This window comes from Trichechus manatus, unplaced genomic scaffold (assembly GCF_000243295.1).
Source record: "Trichechus manatus latirostris isolate Lorelei unplaced genomic scaffold, TriManLat1.0 scaffold00040, whole genome shotgun sequence".
Lineage (NCBI taxonomy): Eukaryota > Metazoa > Chordata > Mammalia > Sirenia > Trichechidae > Trichechus > Trichechus manatus.
Window position 1 is genome coordinate 10,520,251 of NW_004443976.1, and position 14,873 is coordinate 10,535,123.

The 14,873-nt window shown below is 45.1% G+C and overlaps 1 protein-coding gene across 1 annotated transcript in view; it reads left to right on the forward strand.

The window, feature by feature from the left end:
* The window catches only part of PIK3R5 (phosphoinositide-3-kinase regulatory subunit 5), an 81,288-nt gene that overhangs the window by 17,704 nt on the left and 48,711 nt on the right, over nt 1-14,873 (forward strand). The gene's annotated exons all lie outside the window — the stretch shown is intronic.

Below are 14,873 nucleotides of genomic sequence, written 5' to 3' on the forward strand. Positions count from 1 at the left end.
GGCCAGAGTGGAGTTAGCTACATGGCCACACTCAGCTACAAGAGAGTCTGGAAAACATAATAAAAAATTTCTAAAAATTCTATTGCTGTAGAAGAAGGGAAAGTGTATATGGAGGGGCAATTTGGTATCATCCACATTAGGATTCTACTAGTTTGAGAGTTTTTTTGGCTCTTCACTGTCATATAAATGTTCTTTATCTCTTTTGTGTAGTAGTCATTTTTCCTATTGAAAACCATTAATAAAAAATGACATGTTATAAAAAATTGAAAGCAAGTTATCTGGCATTTTAGGAGAAATATCCCTAGAAATAAAGGTACTCAACACCCTTCGGATGAGGTTATTAAACCAGTGGTGGATCAGCCTATCTGAGTTATCTTTCAGCTCACATTTTTCTACATTGTCATGAGACTATAGGAAGATTTGCTAAAAGTCAGGTATACTATTTTTATGGCCTTTTAGTTATTGTCAGTTTAGTTAGTGACCCATGCTAGCCCCTGGTGGTCCCTGAATCCTTTTCTAAGTGTTCACAAACTGCCACTTAATGATCTGTAGACAACATTTAAAAACAAACCAACAACAACAGAAAACAGTTGCCATCAAGTTGAGTACAACTCATGGAGACCTCATGTGTGTCAGAATAGAACCGTACTCCATAGGGTTTTTAATGTCTGATTTTTTGGAAGTAGATCACCAGACCTTTCTTTCAAGGAGCCTCTGGGTGGACTCGAACCCCCAACGTTTTGGTTAGCAGCCGAGCACATTAACCACTTGAACCACCCAGTGACTTCATAGAGAACATTACCAGGGGGCTATCAGGCTCCAAGATTGTAGTTTGTAGGATTCTACTTCTTTTCTCTTTTCAAAAATCAGGATCACCTTTTCTAGTCTCTCTCCTTCTTCTTGTACATCTCTGATTCTTGAAAGATTATCAGTAGAACTTCCCTTTCACAACCTCAAGTTTCTTTGTAACTCTGAGATGGCTTTATCCCCATCTGTCAGCCTTAAACTCATTTTAAGCAGCTAGGCCTCCTGCTTGACTTTGGATCCATCTACATTGTACCCTTCCCCCCCAGTCTGCTTCCACTCTGTTGCTGTTGTCATCTTCTAAACCCCAAGGCAGGTGTGTCACTTACCAGCTTAAAATTCGACAGTGGCTCCACATGGCTCTTGAGTAAACCCTTAACCACTGAGCTTTCATATAAGGCCTTTCCCAGTCTGCCACCCCAGCGCCTGTAGCCTTACTTCCCAGCATGCCCTGTGTCATACTTTATCCTCCAGTAGGACTGAACTTGGAGCCCCTGGTGATGCAAACAGTTAACACACTTGGCTGCTAACCAAAAGGTTGGCAGTTCAAGTCTACCCAGAGGCACTTCAGAAGAAAGGCCCAGTGATCTATTTCCAAAAAATCAGCCATTGAAAACCCTATGGAGCACAGTTCCACCCTGACACACATAGGGTCGCCATGAGTCTGAATCTACTTGATGGCAACTGGCGGTGGTGGTGGTGGTATGACTGAACTTTTCCTAAAGGAACCATGCTGTCTCCCTCCTCTTGCTTCTGTCCACTTTCCCACCACCACCTCTGAATTCCAGGCCAGCTCCTTCCTCCTGAAGGGTTACCTCAGGAGTTGCCCTCTTGGACAAGTGTTGCTGATTGAAGTTCTCCATCACGTTCTTATTTTACCTGTTAACATCCCCTGGGACATCTACCACATTGAGTAGTTTCTAGTTTGAAGGTGATTATGGATGATGCTGTTCTCAACATTCTGGTGCACATCCTTTGTGAACACGTCTGTTGAGTATATACTTAGGAGTAGAATTACTAGGTCGTGGTTCAGGTATAGTAACCAATTGCTGTCAAATTGATTCTGACTCATGGTGATCCCCTTTTGGTTAACAGCTAACGTGTTAACCATTTGCACCACCCAGAGACTCCTCAGTTATGGTAGGTACTGTCAAACGGGTTTCCGTGTGAAGAGTGGCTGTACCAGTTTACACTCTGCCCTGCAGTTGTAATGTTCAAGTTGTTTACATTCTCACAAACACTGAGTGTTTTCCATCTTTTTCATTTTAGCCATTGTGGTGGTTATGTAGTGATATCTCATTGTGGTTTTAATTTGCATTTCCCTTATGACTAATGAAATTGAGCACCTTTTCATATGTTTAAAGTGTAGTTGACAAGATTTGAACCTGCGCGGTGAGACCCCAACGGATTTCTAGTCCATCACTTTAACCACTCATCAGAATCAACTTGATGGCAATGAGTTTGGTCTGATTCCTTTTTTCATACGCTTGTTGGCCATTTGGATATCCTCTTTTGTGAAATGTCTCTTCAAGTCTTTTGCCTATTTTTCTATTTGGCTGTCTGTTTTTTTCTTATTTTCTTGTTGCTCCTACCACGATGTAAGTTAACTGCTCAGGGGCCATCTTCCCCTCTGATCACGAGCTCCTTGAGATTTCTGGACCCCCAGTGCCTAGTAAAATCCCTCAAATAATAGATCCTCTATGCATATTTGCCATTGACTAAATAAACCATTTTTGATTCATACTTCCCAGTTGTATTACCATTCTCCTTGAGAAAAAAAGTGGAAACAGAATAAGGGGGGTAGGGGTGGGGGCATTCTACTTTCAGGCATCCGCAATTTGCCTTGTCTGTCCAGAGCAGTTAGCCTAATCACTCCTGGGTTGGGCTCTGAAAATAACTTTACAGACCCTTTTTGACATCTTCAGGGATTTTCTCAAATCTTGCTTTTTTGACATTTTTGCTCTGTCTTTTGTATTCATTCTTATTTAGGAACCCATGCTCCAAGAAGTCACAATGGCCCCTTTACATCCTTCCCTCTTCTCCCTCATGAGACTGTGACTGTGCCTTCAGAGTTTAATATTCAGGGGTCTCTGCCCTTGCTAAGCCATCCTCTCTGATTCCTGGCCTTTCAGAAATCTGCTTTCTTAAAGTCAGAGACGTGTGTCTGATTCTGTAGCATTTTCTTCCCTGATTAGCACAAACACTGAAGCCATGTGGTCATTTTCTCCCTGTTTTCCTCCCACTTCTCTTTTACAGACCATTCATTGTTCTCGTCAGAATTAAAAATGGGAGATACTGGTTTTGTCATTCCTTCTTCAACCCTCCCAGAGGTGAGATTATCTGAAGAGTAGGGCTTTATCAGATGACCTGATTTTGATTAATAAGACGTCTAGCTGGTGTCCAGGCAAAGCACCCTGCCACCCCCTGGCCTTGGCTCTGGGTCAGTTTTGTGATTCATATGAGAGAAGCATCATCCATACCTCAGTCAAGCTAGGTGTATATGAGTCTATGTGATTCTGTCTTCTTTCGTCTTCCTTTAAACCTCTTTATCGTTTACTTCTTCATTCATTTATTTGTTCATTCATCCAGCACATATGTTCCAGGCACTTTTCTAAGCCCTCATGGAGCTTACATTCTAATGAGGCTGGGGGTGAGAAACAGACAGTAAACACAATAAATAACATACAGGGTGTCAGTTGGTGATAAGAGATGTGGAGAAAAAGAAAACAGAGGTGCCATAGGTGGGGGTTGTCAGGAGTCCTCGCTGAGAACAGAAGACTGAAAAGAGGTGAGAGTGTGAGCCAAGCAGACATCTGAGGGGAGAGCATTCCAGGTAGAGGAAACAGTAGGTGCAGAAGTCCTGAGGCAGGAGTGTACCTTGTGTGTTGCCAGCATCAACAAATCTCAGTCTTTGAAATGACAAACTGTGCATTAGTCATCTTTATATCTACCACAGTATCCAGCAAAATATCTTGTGGACCATATTCACTTGATAAGAAAGTTGTTGTTTTTGAGTAACTGAATTTAGATTGGACAACCTCTAAGGACTCTTCCATCTCTGAATTGCTGTGATTATCTTAGCTGCCTGGTGGGTGACACCCATCTCTGGGTAGCTTTTTCTCCAATGGCTCCATCTGGGCTCTTCTGAACACATGGTCCAGTAGTTTCAAGCCATGTGACCTGTTCTGTATCAGGGCGTGTGGCTAGACCAGATGTGTATGTTCTAGATACTATTGCTATGTAACAAAATACCCCAAAACTTAGTGATATAAGACTAAAACCATTTTATTATGTTCATGGATTCTTTGGGTCATGAATTTGGACCAAGCACAATGGGGATGGCTTGTCTCTGTTCAGTGATGTCTAGGGCCTCAGCTGGGAAGAACCTGAATAGCTGGGGACTGGAACCGTCAACTAGAATGCTTACAAGGGCCTTTCGATGTGGCTTGGGCTTCCTTACATCATGGTAACCACCAGATAGTCACATATCTAGCACTGCGGTTCAGAGCTCCAAGTGCTATGCTAGTCTTCTAACAAATAAGGCAGATATTGTTTGCTTATTGTCTGTTGCCGACACGGCTTCTGTTGTCCCGGGCTCTCCGGTGATGAAGCCTCTTTTATGAGTGAGGAGTACTCAAGGAGTGACTTACGATCTGCACAGCCAGAGGGAACACAGCTATGGCACCAAATTTTCATTCCTTGAAGGCTGTATGTGTCTGTGTTGCAGGAAGGCAAGTTGGTTGGATAGGGAAGAATTCCCTGGAGCCAGTGTCCAATCACATGTCTGACCCCACTGACTAGGTTCCTGGCTAATGCTCCTGGGTCCTGGCTCTGCCTCCTGAGTGGGTGGGAAGTCAAGGTCTGCTTGAAAGTGAGTGTTCCTGCAGCTGGAGAGGACTCAGTTCTTCCTTCGAAGTGGGGTGAGGAGGGAGCTAGGCTTTGGTTAGAAGCCCGCCAGAGCTAACACAGTAAGTGAAGCTTGTAGGCTCATTGGGCTTCCCCACAGCATGGCTGCCTGCAGCCCCAGGCACCACACTGTTCCTGGGGAGAAAGAGCCCTCCTATGTCTTTCTTTTTCTCAGGCTTATTTATTTGTTATAAAATTATTGGACACTGAACTGTTAACCTCAGAGCTGGCAATTGTGGGACTAATTATCAAAGGATAGCTGTAGACCCTTTTTCCCTAGTCCCACAGCTCAGTGCCCAGGTCTGGGTCCCTGGATTTAATTACATGGATGCTGCTGTGACAAGGCTCCTGGGCCAAGGGTCACCCGCCAGAAAAGAGTCCCATGGGTTGGGCTCAAAGAGGATAGGGAATGTCCCTCTGTCTTTCTTCCTTCCATGACACCCCCCGCAGCCTGCCTCCTGGCCTTGCCTGGTGTGGGTGGGCGATGGTGGGGCTAAGCTGGGACCCTGCAGGCCAGGTGTGCTCCAGCCTGAATTGCCCTAGCCTGAATGGGTGAAGTGAAGGTGCTCAGTTTTCTGTCCAGATAAACCCAAAGATGGCACCTTTCCTCAGAGTCTAGGGCATCCGGACACAGGTGATGCTTCAGGAGTTGGGAGAGGAATTGCTGAGGAGGGTGTGGGTAAAGGAGGGAAGAAGCAGGCAGGGGGCAGGAAGGGGCTCTCAGGGGCCAGCTGTGTATTTCTGGCTGGGGTCAGGAGATGGGGCGGGCGTGGTTTCCTGGGGAGGCTGTGAGAAGGAGGCAGTGGCCGATGTGAGAGGTAGTGGAGGTCTTGGGGTCACGAGACTGATTTTCAGCTCTGCTTCAGGGTCTGCCCATCCCATAGGGGCTTTTGAAAGAGCCCAGGTTCTATGAGACCCTCTGCAACAAGTAGGGGAGAAGCTGGATGGCGGCAGGGGGCTACCTTCTGAGGAGCCCCCTGCCTGAGTTGTCCTCTCTGAAGAAACCCTGCCCCACTGGGAAATTCTCAGAGAATTCAGATAGATGTGGGAAAGCCCATGCACGTAAATACCCCCAAAGCAGCTTCTGAGTACAGAGTGATCTTTCTGTCTTCCCCTGTCTTAATGAGTAAATTGTTGCTATTGTTAGTTGCTGCCTAGTCTGCTCCTATTCATGGTGACCCCACATACAACAGAACGAAACGTTGCCTGCTCCTGCACCATAATCACCGTTATTGGCATGCTCGAGTCCATTGTTGCGACCACTGTGTACTTTGAGTGCCTTCCAACCTATGGGGCTGATCTTCCAGCACTATATCAGGCAATACTCCGTTGTGATCCATAGGGTTTTCATTGGATAATTTTAAGAAGTAGATCGCCAGGCCCTTCCTCCTAGTCTGCCTTAGCCTGGAAGTTCTGCTGAAATATGTCCACCGTGGATGAGCGTGCTGGTATTTGAAATACTGGTGGCATAACTTCCAGTATTGCAGCAATATGCAAGCCACCACAGTATGACAAACTGACAGGTGGGTGGTGGTGAGTGTATTGACGCCTGCATTAATACAGCAGGAAGGATTTAGGGAGACCATACGGAAGAACTGACTGGCCGACAGTAAGAAGCTCCTGTGGAAAGGCCGTGCACAGGCATCCAGAGGTGGCTGTGGCTGGTCCTGCCCTGAGCTCCTGACCGTCCCTGGCTGCGAGGGCCAGCCCCCACGGCTCCTACGAGCCGCAGACCTGGGGCCACTCAGCGGCTTCCTGTGCCCTGACTCTCCTTGCTGCTCTCGAAGCACAGGCCAAATGTGCAAATTCTGCGGCTCTGCCCAGGGTGCAGCACGTACAGCTTGCTTTTCTTGGAAATCACTGGTGATTTGTTAGAAAAACAGGAAACATTGGGGCTGCTGGCGTGCATTTTGACTTTTTGGTTTTTGTTTTTGAACTCCTTTCATCTGCCTCAGTCTCAGGAGGTTTCAGGGTGTTTCTGCTCAGCCCTGCCCTTCAAACCTTCTCCTTGTCCGCCATTCCTTCCCTTTCTGTACTTCGTCTATGCATCCTCTTTTTCTCTCTCCCTCTAGTCTTTGCCTCTTCTCCCCATCACTGCTGTGGGGGCGGAGAGGGCAGATCCAGGTAACCAGGGAAACAGGCGTTGTGTCTTGAGGATGCGTGTAACTATGAACAAGTGCTTCTGTGGAATCTGGTTTCCCTGCACCCGCTTCCCTATACTCACACCTCTGTCACTGTGGTTAGACCAGGAGTACAGTGGTCCCCGCAGCTGGGACAGCCCAAGGGGCTTCCGCTGTCCTGAGACCTACAAGCTGATAAGTGGGGCTGGTGTGGCCTAGGAGGGAAATCCTTTACCCTTTCTGGGTCAGACTGGAGCTGGAGAGACCCTCGATGTCACTTTACCCATGGGGACGCTGAGGCCCAGAGCAGGGGCTCACCAAGAGTCCCCGATTAGCAGCCGCACACACAGAGAAAGAACAGGCAGTGGGAGGAGATCCCGAGCCTGGCTCTGCTCTGGCCCAGCCCCTTGCTGGCTCTGGAATGCAGGCGGCAGGAGGGCGGGGACTGTGGTCATTTTGTGCGCTGGGTCCTTATAAAGTGCCAGAAAGCACTTTTGCTTCCTGGTGTCCCTTGGGGAGGTTTTCTTGGGTCTCATCTTGTCAGGGCTGACCTTTGAGAATGTTTCGTGGTTGATTTGGGGTTGTACTCAAGCCTTCTTGCTGTTTGCTCCCCACCTTATAATCTGCCTACTATGGGGAGTCCCTCCTCCCATTTTATGAATGAAGAAACTGAGGCCTAGACGGGTTATGTGGCTTAACTGCTGCTCTGCTGTTCCCCAGGCAAGCCCCCCAGAGGTGAGGTGGGCTGGAGCTTCTTTGCCTGTCCACCCCGCCGCCTGGCGGGCTCTGCCCCAGGCTTTCGTCCTTGCTGGGACCTCCACATCTCCCCTTCATCTGGGGCCTCCCCTGCCCAGGGGAACCGGGGCTTAGGGGCTGCCCTCCTGAAGTCATACATGAAGTCTGATATGAGAGATTAGAAACTCCCTAGTCTTCTCTGGGGGTGTTGTTTTTAAAATTGAACTGTCCAGAGAGAGACAGGATGTGTAAAACTAAGCTAAGCTAGGGGGCCAGCCTGAGAAATTGAAAAACACTCTATTTAGGGAGCTCCCCAAGAAAAAAGAGAATTGGAGGAATTCTGGACTAGGGAAGGAGCCCTGATGGCCCAGTGGTTAAGAGCTACAGTGACTATAGCTGTAACCAGAAGGTCAGCAGTTTGAATACACTAGCCGCTCCTTGGAAACCCTAAGGGACAGTTCTGCTGTGTTTGGTTTTTTTTCAGTTTGGACTAGAGAAGGTGACTCCTCACTCAGGGACTCCCAAAGGCTCTGGGGGAGGCTCCTCCCTCCTCTCTCCACCCACATTCCCTCTCCCTGGTCCAACAGCTTCTGGGAGCACAGTTTCTCACTCAGGAGTCTTTGAACTTGGGTGGGGAAGATCTAACATCTGTATTTTCACTCACCTCTAACTGAAGCTTTGCATTTCCTTCCATTATGAACACTTGCAACAAACCACAGCTGTCCTAGTAGCACCTGTGACTTTGTTGTCAACAGAAATCCAGATGTTTTCATATCACTTTACAGTTGTTACCAGTATTTTGAATGTTGTTTATGCTTTTTACTATTTCAGAATGATAAGTTATTAGACCCACTGCTGGATTTGATTATTAGTTTTAATGAGAAGAATTTTTGTTCATTGCATCTCAGTATGATTCATTTCCCTTGCAATTTTTGTGTGTGCAGTTAAAACATTATTCTGAAGAAGGGTCTGTAGACTTCTTCAGACTGCCAAGTGGGTGCATGAGACAAAAAGGGTTAGGAACTCCTGCTCCCAGAGCAATGGGGTCAAGAACTCTAGAAGGGCTTTGGCATTAGGCAGACCTGAGGCGCGCTATGAGTTGGAATCAGCTCTATGGCAATGGGTTTCATTGTGTTTTTTTTTTTTTTTTTTTGAGACGCCCTGGTGGCGCGGTGGTTAAAGCACTTGGCTCCTAACCGAAAGGTCGACTATTCGAACCCACCAGCCTTACATGGGAGAAAGATGTGGCAGTCTGCTTCTGTAAAGAGTTACAGTCTTGGAAACCCTATGGGACCCTACTCCGTCCTATAGGGTCACTATGAGCCTGAATTGACTCAAAGGCAATGGGTTTGGTTTTGGGGTTTAGACTTGAGTTAGAGTCCTTGCTCTCACCTGCAGCAGACCCTGAGAAAGTGACTTCATCTCTCAGAACCATATTTTCCTTATATGTGAAATAGAGATGAATCACGCCCACCTTGAAAGATTTTCCCATGTTCAAGTGCTCGCATAGTCCCGTGCCTGGCAGGCAGTGTGGGCTCCACTGTGGGTAGTAGCTGGTAGCAGTAGCAGCAGTATATTTAAGCCCATGAGACTCAAAAAAGAACAGAAAAACAGCCGCCATTGAGCTGATACCTACTCATGGTGAGCCCATGTGTTTCACAGTAGAACTCTGCGCCATAGGGTTTTCAAGTCTGTGACCTTTTCAGAAGCAGATTGCCAGGTCTTTCTTCTGAGGTGCCTCTAGGTGCATTGGAACCCCCAACCTTTTGGTTAATAGCTGAGTGCTTAACTGTTTACACCACCCAGGGACTCCCAAGCACGATTCTTTTTATCAGAGAAGGAACTCCAGGCTGAGTTCATTTCTTACTGTCCCTCATGCACAAGGGTAAGCTTGGGTCAAACCTGGATAATGTCTCTCGTCTTTTTCTCCTGCTCTGAGCTTGAGCACGTAGCCCCCTGGTGTCTGATAGGAATCTTGGTCCATAAATTCAAGTATTTAAGAAATTGTTAGTTACTGTCGAGTTGGCTCTGACTCACGGTGACCTTAGGTACAACAGAACAAAACGTTCCCCGGTCCTGAGCCATCTTGATAATCTTTGATATGTCTGAACCCAGTTATTTAAGAAGTAAGTGTGGTATATCCATACAATCAAATATTATTCATCAATAAAAAGGAATGAAGTGCAATTACATGCTACAGTGTGGACGAGCCTAGAAAACATTATGCTAAGTGAAAGAAGTCAGATACAACAGACCACGTATCACATGATTCTATTTATATGAAACATCCAGAATAGGCAAATCTACAGAGACAGAAAGTAGACTAGTGGTTGTCAGGGGCTGGGAGGGGGGAAATGGGGAGTAACCGCTGATAGGTGTGGGGTTTCTTTTTGGGTTGGTGGAAATGTTCTGGAATTAGTGGTGATGGTCACTCAACTCTGAATATACTAAGGGCTACTGAACTGTATGCTTTAAAATGGTGGATTTTACATTATGTGAATTGAACCTCACTAAAAAGTTAAAAAGAAATAACAATTTCTGTACCTTAAGTTAGTTGAAATCCAACCCTGAGCTCCATTCTGCCAGAACCTGTCCAAGAGTTCAGAGTTTTATACCTTCCTGCCACAAACCTCTCCGAGACTGGTTGCCCTTCTTATCATGGGGCCTGGGTGAGGGAAAGGAACGATATACAGAAAGAAAGAACTTAATCGCACCCTAAATTTGTCCCTGGGGTCCTCAGGAACAACTCCTGGGAAGCTAGGTTCTCACCTGAGTCTCATCCTTTGGAAATTAGGAAGGAAGCAGGGTCTCTGAGGTGACCTGCCCACACTGTGGGTGGCCCAGAACAGCTTATTCATCACCTCAGAGGCTGACTCACTGGGAAGTTGCAATGGACGTGATTTCCCCTTGAGGCCTGAGGAATATCCCCTGACTATTTCTGATGTGATCGTAACATTTTGGCCACGTATCTGGGTGGGGCCCTGACGTAACTGTCCAGGGAGAATGCGTCCAAGTCCAGTGCCAGGTTCTGGGGTTAGAATGGTGGATGGCCACTGCTCTTATAGAATTGAAAGTCCAGTAGAGGAAACAGGTAATTACATACCAGATCACCAATGCAAGCTTAAGGGAAACAGAGAAACTATGGGAGCTCCAGGGAGCAGGGGATATCTGCCAACCCAGCCTAGGGGTTAGGGAGGCCTTCTCTGAAAAACCAATCCGTTGCCATCAAGTTGACTTTGACTCATGGCGAATTCATGTGTGTTAGAGTAGAACCATAGGGTTTTCAATGGCTGATTTTTCAGAAGTAGATCACCGGGCCTTTCTTCTGAGGCACCTCTGGTGTACTCAAACCTCCAACCTTTTGGTTAGCAGCTGAGCACTTAACCATTTGCACCACCCAAGGAAAAAAAAAAGAAAGGTGGAGAATGTCTATATGTTTGAAAGTGGAGAATCGGGAGCAAGTGAATGGTCAGACTAAGAAAAAACTCTCATGATTTACTTTATACACTTTTGCATTGCATGACTCTTTAAAAATATTTTTATTGAGGTATGATTTACATACAGTGAAATGCACAGATTTTATTGTACACTTCGATGAGTTATGAAAAACACACACACCCGTGTAGCCCGTACTGTCAAGATATAGACTGTTTCCATCATCCCATAAAGTTCCCTCTTGCCCATTCCTGGTCAGTTCCCCTCACCCCTTACAGAGGCAACCACGCTCTTGGTTTATTTCACTTGGATTAGTTTTGCCTATTCTAGAACTTCGTGTAAATGGAATCAGGCAGTGTCTATCTTTTAGCGTTCAGTTTAATTCACACAAGTTCTTGAAATTCATCCACGTCGTTGGGTGTATCATTAGTTTGTTCCTTTTTATCCCTTGTATTGGTGAGTAGTAATCCATTGTATGGATAAACCCGATGTGTTTATCCATTCTCCTATTGATGGTTTGGCTTGTTTCCAGTTTGAAACTATTATGAATAAAACTACTGTGAATGTTTTTGTACAAGTCTTTTTGTTGACATGCTTTCATTTTTCTGGGGGCAAAGGAGTCCAACTACTGGATCAAGGGGATAGGAATTTGTTTAATTTTATGAAACTGCCAAACCAATTTTCAAAGTGGCTGTACCATTTTATGATTCTACCATTAATGTATGTAGAGGGTCAGCAAAAAAAGAGAAAGACCCTCAATGAGATGGATGGACACAGTGGCTACAACAATGGGCTCAAGCATAACAAAGTTTGTGAGGATGGTGCAGGACCAGGCAGTGTTTTGTTCTGATGTACCTAGAATTGCTTGCAATCGAAACTGACTCGATGGCACCTAACAACAACAATGATGGGCAAAACATTGAATGATGCAGGAAGCATCAAAAGCAGATGCAAGGAATACACAGAGTCACTGTACCAAAAAGAATTGGTCAACGTTTAACCATTTCAGGAGGTAGCATAAGATCAAGAACCGATGGTATTGAAGGAAGAAGTCCAAGCTGCACTGAAGGCATTGGTGAAAAACAAGGCTCCAGGAATTGATGGAATACCAGCTGAGATGTTTCAACAAATCGATGTAGCACTGCAGGTGCTCACTCATCTATGCCAAGAAATTTGGAAGACAGCTACAAAGGATTGGAAGAGATCCAGATTTGCGCCCATTCCAAGGAAGGGAGATCTAACAGAATTTGGAAATTATCGAACAATAACATTAATATGGCAGGCAAGTAAAATTTTGCTGAAGATCATTCAAAAGTGGCTGCAGCGGTATATCAACAGGGAATTGCCTGATATTCAAGGTAGATTCAGAGGAGGATGTGGCACAAGGGATATCACTGCTGATGTCAGATGGCTCTTGGCTGAAAGCAGAGAGTACCAGAAAGATGTTTACTTGTGTTTTATTGATTATGCAAAGGCATTCAACTGTGCGGATCATAAGAAATTATGGATAACATTGAGAAGGGGAATTCCAGAACACTTAATTGTGCTCATGCAGAGCCTCTACATAGACTTACAGGCAGATGTTCGAAAAGAGCAAGGGGATACTGCATGGTTTAAAATCAGGAAAGGTGAGCATCAGGGTTGCATCTTTTCACCATACTTATTCAATCTCTATGCTGAGCGAATAATCCAAGAAGCTGGACTATATGGAGAAGAATGTGGCATCAAGATTGGTGGAAGACTCATTAATAACCTGCAATATGCAGATGACACAAATTTGCTTGCTGAAAGTGAAGAGGACTTAAAACACTTACTGATGAAGATCAAAGACTACAGCGTTCAGCATGGATTACATCTCAATATAAAGAGAACAAAAATCCTCACAACTGGACCAATAAGCAACATCATGATAAATGGAGAAAAGATTGATGTTGTCAAGGATTTCATTTTACTTGGATCCGTAATCAATGCCCATGGAAGCAGCAGTCAGGAAATCGAACAACATATTGTGTTGGGCAAATCTGCTGCAAAAGGCCTCTTTAAAGTGTTAAAAAGCAAACATGTCACTTTAAAGACTAAGGTGCGCCTGACCCAAGCCATGATATTTTCAGTTGCCTTGTATGCATGCGAAAGCTGGACAACGAAAAAGGAAGACCAAAGAAGAATTGATACCTTTGAATTATGGTGTTGGCAAGTATATTGAATATACCATGGACTGCCAGAAGAATGAACTAATCTGTCTTGGAAGAAATACAGCCAGAGTGCTGCTTGGAAGCGAGGTGGTGAGACTTCATCTTGTGTACTTTGGACCTGTTATCAGGAGGGACCAGTCCCTGGAGAAGGACATCATGCTTGGTAAAGTAGAGGGTCATCGAAAAAGAGGAAGACCCTCGATGAGATGGATTGACACAGTGACTGCAACAATGGACTCAAGCATAGCAACAATTGTAAGGATGGCGCAGGACCAGGTGGTGTTCTGTTCTCTTGTACATAGGGTTGGTATGAGTTGGAACTGACTCAGTGGCACCTAACAACAATTGATATGTTGGAGCTTAAGTCTGTTCTTCTAGTTTGTTTTCTGTTTTTTTTCACTCTGTTGTTTTTGTTTGTTTGTTTCTGATTTCTTTTTCCAAATTTTCAAGTTTTCAAACATTTATTTCTTTGAGTATTTTTTCAGTCCTGCCCTCTTTCTCCTCTGCCACTGGGACTCCAATCACAGAAATGTTAAATCTTTTATTATAGTCCCACATGTCCCTGAGGCTCTTTTCATTTTTTTCCTGCTTGTTTTCTCTCTGTTGTTCAGATTGATGATGTTATTGTTCTATATTCAAATTCATTGATTTTTTCCCTCTGTCCCCTCTGTTATGATGTTGAGCCCATCCAGTAAGTTTTTAATTTCAGTTACTGTATTTTTCAGTCCTAAAATTTCCATTTGGCTCTTCTTTATATCTTCTATTTTTTTTGCTGAGATTTTGTTTGTTGAGACTTTTTTTTTTTCATTTGTTTCAAGAGAGTTTATCATTGCTCGTTGAAACATTTATAATGATGGCTACTTTACAATCTTTGGTAATTTTATCATCTTTGTCATCTTGGTGTTGGCATCTATTGATTGTCCTTTTTTTTTCAATTTGAGATCTGCCTTTTCTTGGCATGAGAAATTATTTTCGACTAAAACCTGGACATTTTAGGTATTATGAGGATTGTGAGGCTCTGGATTTATTTAAACCTTCTGTTTTATCTGGCTTTCTCTGATACCACTTTGACAGGGGAAGTGGGGGCACCACCTCATTACTGCCTGGTAGGGGAAGAATCCAGATTTCACACTTATCCCCCACTGACCTTGGGGAGTGCCCCTCAGTACTGTTGGGTAGGGTGGGAGTTTCAGGTTCCCACTAAGCCTCCACTGATACCTCCCTGGCTAGAAGGGGTAAGAGTGCTTCATTACTGCTCCTGTGACACCAGAGGGGTGATGTGACTCATTACTGCTGGGCAGTGGGGAAAGTCCTGACCCTTTGTTAGGCCCCCTCTAACGCCACCCCTGTAGGGTAGGAGGTGTCCCTTTTTACTGTCTGGTAGGGGAAGAAGCCCATCCAGGCTCCTCAGTTGTCTCCATTGACACTCATTACTGCCAGTGGGGATGAAAGGTACCACCTATGACAGGGGAGTTGGGGCACCTCATTATAGCCCGGCCAGAGTGGAAATCTAGGATCACCACCTAGCCTTTGCTGGTGGGACTGGGGCCACAGTTTTTTTCTGTGTTGTTTGGCTGGTGTAGAGCAATTATTGTCCAAAAGTTTTCTGTCTTGCTAAGTTGACCCTTTTCTGGTCCTTTGGCTAGATAGAGCAGACTTCTGTTGGAGCTTTTTTTGTTTG